Consider the following 9693-nt stretch of genomic DNA (forward strand, 5'->3'; position numbering starts at 1 on the left):
GTTTTTAGTTGATCAGTCTTGGTGGGTTTTGTGGTGATCTGATATGTTTATGAGAATTGCCACTTGAACACAGTAATACTATGTTTGCTCAAACGGCGTATAGATGGAATTAAAAGTATAGAACACAATAACTGGCTGAAGACCATGTTTACTCCGGTGCTCTTCTTCCTCCCCCTCCCCTCTCCGGTGCTCCTCTTCCTCCCCCTCCCCCTCTCCAGTGCTCTTCTTCCTCCCCCTCCCCTCTCCGGTGCTCTTCTTCCTCCCCCTCCCCCTCTCCAGTGCTCCTCTTCCTCCCCCTCCCCCTCTCCAGTGTTCTTCCTCTCCCTCCCCTCTCCAGTGCTCTTCTTCCTCTCCCTCCCCTCTCCGGTGCTCCTCTTCCTCCCCCTCCCCTCTCCAGTGCTCTTCTTCCTCCCCCTCCCCTCTCCGATGCTCTTCTTCCTCCCCTCTCCGGTGCTCTTCTTCCTCTCCCTCCCCTCTCCGGTGCTCTTCTTCCTCCCCCTCCCCCTCTCCAGTGCTCTTCTTCCTCCCCCTCCCCCTCTCCAGTGCTCTTCTTCCTCCCCCTCCCCTCTCCGGTGCTCTTCTTCCTCCCCTCTCCGGTGCTCCTCTTCCTCCCCCTCCCCCTCTCCAGTGCTCCTCTTCCTCCCCCTCCCCCTCTCCAGTGTTCTTCCTCCCCCTCCCCCTCTCCAGTGCTCTTCTTCCTCTCCCTCCCCTCTCCGGTGCTCCTCTTCCTCCCCCTCCCCCTCTCCAGTGCTCCTCTTCCTCCCCCTCCCCCTCTCCGGTGCTCTTCTTCCTCCCCTCTCCGGTGCTCCTCTTCCTCCCCCTCCCCCTCTCCAGTGCTCCTCTTCCTCCCCCTCCCCTCTCCGGTGCTCTTCTTCCTCCCCCTCTCCCTCTCCAGTGCTCTTCTTCCTCTCCCTCCCCTCTCCGGTGCTCTTCTTCCTCCCCCTCCCCTCTCCAGTGCTCTTCTTCCTCCCCCTCCCCTCTCCAGTGCTCTTCTTCCTCCCCCTCCCCTCTCCAGTGCTCTTCTTCCTCTCCCTCTCCGGTGCTCTTCTTCCTCCCCCTCCCCTCTCCAGTGCTCTTCTTCCTCTCCCTCTCCGGTGCTCTTCTTCCTCTCCCTCCCCTCTCCAGTGCTCTTCTTCCTCCCCCTCCCCTCTCCGGTGCTCTTCTTCCTCCCCCTCCCCTCTCCGGTGCTCTTCTTCCTCTCCCTCCCCTCTCCGGTGCTCTTCTTCCTCCCCCTCCCCCTCTCCGGTGCTCTTCTTCCTCCCCCTCCCCTCTCCGGTGCTCCTCTTCCTCTCCCTCCCCTCTCCGGTGCTCTTCTTCCTCCCCCTCCCCCTCTCCGGTGCTCTTCTTCCTCTCCCTCCCCTCTCCAGTGCTCTTCTTCCTCTCCCTCCCCTCTCCGGTGCTCTTCTTCCTCTCCCTCCCCTCTCCGGTGCTCTTCTTCCTCTCCCTCCCCTCTCCGGTGCTCTTCTTCCTCCCCCTCCCCTCTCCGGTGCTCTTCTTCCTCCCCCTCCCCTCTCCAGTGCTCTTCTTCCTCCCCCTCCCCCTCTCCAGTGCTCTTCTTCCTCCCCCTCCCCTCTCCAGTGCTCTTCTTCCTCTCCCTCCCCTCTCCGGTGCTCTTCTTCCTCTCCCTCTCCAGTGCTCTTCTTCCTCTCCCTCCCCTCTCCGGTGCTCTTCTTCCTCCCCCTCTCCCTCTCCGGTGCTCTTCTTCCTCTCCCTCCCCTCTCCGGTGCTCTTCTTCCTCTCCCTCTCCGGTGCTCTTCTTCCTCTCCCTCTCCGGTGCTCTTCTTCCTCTCCCTCCCCTCTCCGGTGCTCTTCTTCCTCCCCCTCTCCCTCTCCGGTGCTCTTCTTCCTCCCCCTCTCCCTCTCCAGTGCTCTTCTTCCTCTCCCTCCCCTCTCCAGTGCTCTTCTTCCTCCCCCTCCCCTCTCCGGTGCTCCTCTTCCTCCCCCTCCCCTCTCCGGTGCTCCTCTTCCTCCCCCTCCCCTCTCCAGTGCTCCTCTTCCTCTCCCTCCCCTCTCCGGTGCTCTTCTTCCTCTCCCTCTCCGGTGCTCTTCTTCCTCCCCCTCCCCCTCTCCGGTGCTCTTCTTCCTCCCCTCTCCGGTGCTCTTCTTCCTCTCCCTCCCCTCTCCAGTGCTCTTCTTCCTCTCCCTCCCCTCTCCAGTGCTCCTCTTCCTCCCCCTCCCCTCTCCAGTGCTCTTCTTCCTCTCCCTCCCCTCTCCGGTGCTCTTCTTCCTCCCCCTCCCCTCTCCGGTGCTCTTCTTCCTCTCCCTCCCCTCTCCAGTGCTCTTCTTCCTCCCCCTCCCCTCTCCGGTGCTCTTCTTCCTCTCCCTCTCCGGTGCTCTTCTTCCTCTCCCTCCCCTCTCCGGTGCTCCTCTTCCTCCCCCTCCCCTCTTTGGTGCTCTTCTTCCTCCCCCTCCCCTCTCCGGTGCTCTTCTTCCTCCCCCTCCCCTCTCCAGTGCTCCTCTTCCTCCCCCTCCCCTCTCCAGTGCTCCTCTTCCTCCCCCTCCCCTCTCCGGTGCTCTTCTTCCTCCCCTCTCCGGTGCTCTTCTTCCTCCCCCTCCCCTCTCCGGTGCTCTTCTTCCTCCCCCTCCCCTCTCCGGTGCTCTTCTTCCTCTCCCTCCCCTCTCCGGTGCTCTTCTTCCTCCCCCTCCCCTCTCCGGTGCTCTTCTTCCTCCCCCTCCCCTCTCCAGTGCTCCTCTTCCTCCCCCTCCCCTCTCCAGTGCTCTTCTTCCTCCCCCTCCCCTCTCCGGTGCTCCTCTTCCTCTCCCTCCCCTCTCCGGTGCTCTTCTTCCTCCCCCTCCCCTCTTTGGTTCTAGTGACATGCAGACACTCGCCTGGTTGAAGCTGCTGGAGGAAAGGTCACCTAAAGAGCCTTCAGCCAATTACTGTGTTCTATCTATGCCTTTAACCCTTTAATCGCCAATGACGTGTTACGACGTCATTCTCCGCCATGCGTAATCTGCCAATGACGTTGTACAGCGTCTTTGAGATCAATATTTCAAATTTCTGTCATGGCAATCATATTTCACCCACGGAGACTTGACGGGTGCTGTAGATCTCCTCTCAACTCTCCAACGGTTCAAGACCGCCACCTGGTGGCCAATCGGCTAGTTGCCAAAACCGGAAGTGAGTGGCCGGAAGTGGTGCTCACCCATATTTCGTCCGGCCACTCGCTAGCGCTCGCGGGACTCCATCTTGACACAGTGGATAATCGATCGGTTGCCATAACTCAATAAACAACGTTATTTGGACATATATAATATTATACAACCCGGAAATGGTTCATCTAGATCAGTGGTTCCCAAAGTCGGGGTCGCGACCCAAAGGTGGGCCGTGAGCAGCCACAAGAGGGCCGCGAGATGATTTAGTCAGGCCACTGAACTTAGAAGCAGGCCAGGACAGTGTTTCTAGTTGTATTCTAAAATTCGATTCTATTGTATTCTAAAATGTGCCTATATGGTTTTATATTAACTTAATAAATAAACAAAAACTAAAAATCTACTTATTTCAACGAACATTTCAAAGTGCACATAAAACGCTGAAAACAACCGAAGCAACAATAGTATTTTAATGAGGCTATTATTATTATTATTATTATTATTATTATTATCATTATTATTTTGCAACAAGTTAGCCCTCTCATAAATAGCACATATAAATGAATAACTAACTTGAACTAACTTAATAGGATTGAAGTGATATTTGGCTTAAAAAATCGGTCGCCTGGCAAAAAAAAAGAAAAAGCCTGACTATGTGTATTGGGCCGCGGCTCTCTGACGCCTTATTTTCTGGGTCCCGGCCTGAAAAGTTTGGGAACCCCTTATCTAGATCAACATCCCATAACTTTTTGCTCCACTCTCATCACCCAACGGTAAGAGGAGACTGGGTGAGTTTCAGCGTTTTTCTTTACCATTTTCGATACAAACTGCTCTGATCTATATATCACCCATACTACATAAATGATTTAACGTTGGCCACGGAATTATAACCCCCCCCCCCCCCCCCCCCGGTCAACATCAGATGATGAGTCATGACGTTTAGGACCTTGTACAATTGAAATTTTTAATCTGACGTCAATCGCTAGCAAACTGCATTTGATGATGTAATATATGCATAAATGGCTATATCTCACGTTCTAGGAATTACTGCAGAAAACGATAAAAACATATTTATACTCTAGACCAGGGGTCAGCAACCTTTTTGACATGGAGTGCCTGTTTGAAATATAGTTGTAACTAGTGTGCCTAAACAATATTCTATGCATCGTAATTTTTTTTCTCATAATCAGGTATTTTTTATGATAATTTTTACATTATTACATCATTATTGTTATTGTTATTATTAACAATATTATTATGATGGTTGTATCAACCCTAAATCTGAGTTGGGGGGGGAATGCAATGCAGACAAACAGCTGCATACAGTGCGACCATTTCACTCACATTTGCCCATTCATTTTTGGACACATCACACACCATCGGTGTGTGTACTGTATGTGTGCTGTCATAACCCCACCTACAGGCCTAATGGAGAACACCAGGAGAACACCAAGATGTGAATGGAGGGTGAATGTGAGGTATATCGTGCAAATACGTTTTGATTGATCGCAAGACTACACTGTAAAAATAATAATAATAATAAGTTACCAGAACTTAAAAATATTGAGTTCAGTTACTGTGCATTAAGGGTTTCAGTTTTCAATCCATAATAAGTTAACAGAAAAATAAGTACACAACCACATTATTTCAACCTAATAAAACTATGTTTATTGTCATTGTTTTAAGAACACAAGTTGACTTGGTAATACTCACATTTTGAGTAAAAAAATGGCTTTTAACATGTGCAATGTTCAATGAAATAGAAAAATAAATAATACAATTTGTTGATTAATCCCACTGGTCACAACGGTGACCGTAATAATGTTTTTGTTATAAGGCTCTGCAAATGTTACTGAATGATGTAGCAATGTATTTCCAGCTAAATTGAAATAATAAACAAATAAAGGGTCTCAATTAAATATGTGGTAGTAAAAAGAACCTGTGGGAGGATTTCAACAAGATAAATGCGACAACAGTGCAAAATATTTCACTATAATATTTCAAAGCAAAAAAAAAAAAAAATGCCCCCGCGTGCCTATGCAGGCACGCGTGCCTAGGGTTGCCTACCCCTGCTCTAGACAGTATTTTTATGTGAATGAAAAAGTAAAACGTTCCTACACCCTGAACAATAGCTAATCGGTGTTGAATGGGCCATAGTAATGTCAATTTAGCAATACAATTTAAAAAGTTATAGCCCTGCAAAGTAGGTGAACATCTCCATAGACAAATAGAGCTGGCAGTGATCAAACATTGATGGATATAAGCATGGCAGAGAAAGGGTAATGTGCTTCCTGCCCATGTTCTGTTTGAGCAAATAAAACTATCAAGTGTCTTCCCACCTTTCCATATTGAATGTTTACTAGTAAAATAGTATTCAGACATTATGATCATTTTCTCACTGTATACTAGTGAAATACTATTCAGACATGATGAGCCTTTTCCCACTGTTTACTATTGTAATCGTATTCAGAGACATTAGCCTTTTCTCACCGTTTACTAGTGAAATAACATTCAGACATGAGCCTTTTCTCACTGTTTTCTATTGAAATAACATTCAGACATGAGCCATTTCTCACTGTTCACTAGTGAAACAGTATTCAGACATGAGCCTTTTCTCACTGTTTTCTATTGAAATAACATTCAGACATGAGCCATTTCTCACTGTTCACTAGTGAAACAGTATTCAGACATGAGCCTTTTCTCACTGTTTTCTATTGAAATAACATTCAGACATGAGCCATTTCTCACTGTTTACTAGTGAAACAGTATTCAGACATTATGAGCCTTTTCTCACTGTTTTCTATTGAAATAACATTCAGACATTATGAGCCATTTCTCACTGTTTACTAGTGAAACAGTATTCAGACATTATGAGCCTTTTCTCACTGTTTTCTATTGAAATAACATTCAGACATTATGAGCCATTTCTCACTGTTTACTAGTGAAACAGTATTAAGACATGAGCCTTTTCTCACTGTTTACTAGTCAATCAATCAATCAAATCCTTTATTTAACCAGATAAGCATCATTGAGATTAAAATCTCTTTTTCAAGAGCGATCTGGCCAAGCAAGGCAGCAGAAAGTTTCAACATGAAAAAGAACATCACAATAAAATACAGATAAAACATTTACAGCAAGCTCCAATTTCAGGCAAGTTATCAAACAGGCAAATGATCAAACACAGTTGCACTCTCCGAGGGAACTGAGTTTGTAGGATTTTAAAATGGCTTTGAATTCTCAGAGGGTAATTTTAGATCCTCCTGTATCTTGTTCCAAGATGAAGGAGCAGCATATTTAAAAACGCAACATATTTAAAAACGAGTGAAACAGTATTCAGACATTATGAGCCTTTTCTCACTGTTTACTAGTGAAATACCATTCAGACATGAGCCTTTTCTCACTGTTTACTAGTGAAATAACATTCAGACATTATGAGCCTTTTCTCACTGTTTACTATTGAAATAGTATTCAGACATTATGAGCCTTTTCTCACCGTTTACTATTGAAATAGTATTCAGACATTATGAGCCATTTCTCACTGTTTACTATTGGAATAGTATTCAGACATTATGAGCCTTGTCTCACTGTTTACTAGTGAAATAACATTCAGACACGAGCCTTGTCTCACTGTTTTCTATTGAAATAACATTCAGACATTATGAGCCATTTCTCACTGTTCACTATTGGAATAGTATTCAGACATTATGAGCCTTGTCTCACTGTTTACTAGTGAAACAGTATTCAGACATGAGCCTTTTCTCACTGTTTTCTATTGAAATAACATTCAGACATTATGAGACATTTCTCACTGTTTATTATTGAAATAGTATTCAGACATTATGAGCCTTTTCTCACTATTTGGACATTGTGATATAAGTTGTTCACTATCCAAACAGATTGTAATGGTTCAAATATGGAAGCAATCTTCTGCCTTATTTGAATTACTAGCTCTTTATTCTGAGTTCACAGTTTGCTTTGTTTGATGACAGTGGTCTTCAAGTCAAGTCACAGGCTGGTTCCAGACTGAACTCACTCAGCCCTCACTACTCCTCAGGGCTGGTTCCAGACTGAACTCACTCAGCCCTCACTACTCCTCAGGGCTGGTTCCAGACTGAACTCACTCAGCCCTCACTACTCCTCAGGGCTGGTTCCAGACTGAACTCACTCAGCCCTCACTACTCCTCAGGGCTGGTTCCAGACTGAACTCACTCAGCCCTCACTACTCAGGGCTGGTTCCAGACTGAACTCACTCAGCCCTCACTACTCCTCAGGGCTGGTTCCAGACTGAACTCACTCAGCCCTCACTACTCAGGGATCATAACTGGTTATAAGGGTCTTGGCTTCCCTCTAAAAAACAAATCGAAGTTGCCTACCGCAGTCCCTTTGGGATATTTTATTTTATATTTATATCTAGTAATTTAGCTGACGCTCTTATCCAAAGTGACTTACAAATTGTGAACAAGTCAACAGGAGGGTTACAACTCTGGCAACCAAGGGTAAGTGGTATTGTTCGTCTAAAGTGTTGAACTTTAGTATTAAACTCAAGTGTATAGCCATATTAGTATGGTAGGTAGCATAGTAGTATGGTACATAGTAGTATATGGATCGTAACAGCGCTAAGGTACATACTAGGAAAATACAGTAAAGTTTGTTTTTTATTTTATATAATTACATTTTTCTTTCTTCATATTCTGGAGTGTGGGCACAAAAGGAAATAGTTAACCTATTGAACTGAAGCTCTGGAAAAGTTTAACTCAAAATGTGTTAAATAAGATAAATGTATTTAATATATATTTTTTGCCTGTAACCTTTTTAGAAAATCAATTCCCGCTTTGGACGCTAGGTGGAGCCAAAGTCAAAGAGTGCCAGGAGGCCCCTATATACTCAACACAGAGTTGTCTGGTTCAAGTTTTATTTTATTTGTCACATATAAAGTACATGTACATTACAGTAAAATGCTTCGTTCTGTATGATCCCCCTGATAATGTGCTTCATGTAAAAGGAATACGGTCAAAATATACAAACTAAAGTACAAAATGCAAACTTTAAAAAAATTAGGTATGGATGTAGCAAATATTTGTGTAATAAATAGATAAAATATGGTGTAGCGTTAAAAGTGTATAAAGTGAATGTTAAAGGTGAGTGTAGATGGATGGGTTAAAGTGAGTGGATGTGTGTGCAATTAATAGATGGATGGGTTAGTGTTGCATAGAGTCATTGAGCATCCTGATGGCCTGTGGATAGAAGACCCTTTTGAGTCTCTGTACCGGCCATAAGACTCCGGTAGCGCTTGTCTGATTGTAGGCAAATGTCCTGGGACTCCTGGAGAGTGGGAAGCCCAGTCCAGTTAAAATCTTAGACCCCATGGGCGGCTACGTGGCGTAGTGGGCAAGGCGCTCGCCACGAATGACGGAGACGCTGGGCTTGCCTGTTCGAGCCCAGCACTCCACATTGCTTTCAGTTTAGCTGGTCGTTCATACTAATACACATTGGTCGTATTAGGGGGTGGGAAACTGATGGGTGGGGATCGGGCGTTGTGGGGAGGGTTGAATTGGATGATACGAAATTGGGATGGGAGAAAATATAGAAAATGGGAGAAAAAGTGGATAAAAAAAAAAAAATCTTAGACCCCATTTTCTGTGCCTGAAAACTAATATAAAGTAATGGTGCCAGGCTTCAATCTGTACCTGAAACCAAATGTAAAGTAATGGTGCCAGGCTTCAATCTGTACCTGAAACCAAATGTAAAGTAATGGTGCCAGGCTTCAATCTGTACCTGAAACCAAATGTAAAGTAATGGTGCCAGGCTTCAATCTGTACCTGAAACCAAATATAAAGTAATGGTGCCAGGCTTCAATCTGTACCTGAAACCAAATATAAAGTAATGGTGCCAGGCTTCAATCTGTACCTGAAACCAAATGTAAAGTAATGGTGACGGGCTTCAATCTGTACCTGAAACCAAATGTAAAGTAATGGTGCCAGGCTTCAATCTGTACCTGAAACCAAATGTAAAGTAATGGTGACAGGCTTCAATCTGTACCTGAAAACAGCATGGGTTGTTCTGGAGCAGCAGACAGGATCATGAGACAAGGAGCAGCAGACAGGATCATGAGACAAGGAGCAGCAGACAGGATCATGAGACAAGGAGCAGCAGACAGGATCATGAGACAAGGAGCAGCAGACAGGATCATGAGACAAGGAGCAGCAGACAGGATCAGGAGACAAGGAGCAGCAGACAGGATCATGAGACGAGGAGCAGCAGACAGGATCATGAGACAAGGAGCAGCAGACAGGATCATGAGACAAGGAGCAGCAGACAGGATCATGAGACAAGGAGCAGCAGACAGGATCAGGAGACAAGGAGCAGCAGACAGGATCAGGAGACAAGGAGCAGCAGACAGGATCATGAGACAAGGAGCAGCAGACAGGATCATGAGACAAGGAGCAGCAGACAGGATCATGAGACGAGGAGCAGCAGACAGGATCATGAGACAAGGAGCAGCAGACAGGATACAAGATACAAGAGTTTTATTTGTCACGGCATACAGGTATACAGTGAAATGCGGGGGGTCTCGCCCGCAACGATGTGCATAATACAAGT

Source organism: Notolepis coatsorum (genome assembly GCF_963971535.1).
Source record: "Notolepis coatsorum genome assembly, chromosome: 2".
In the NCBI taxonomy this organism is placed as follows: domain Eukaryota; kingdom Metazoa; phylum Chordata; class Actinopteri; order Aulopiformes; family Paralepididae; genus Notolepis; species Notolepis coatsorum.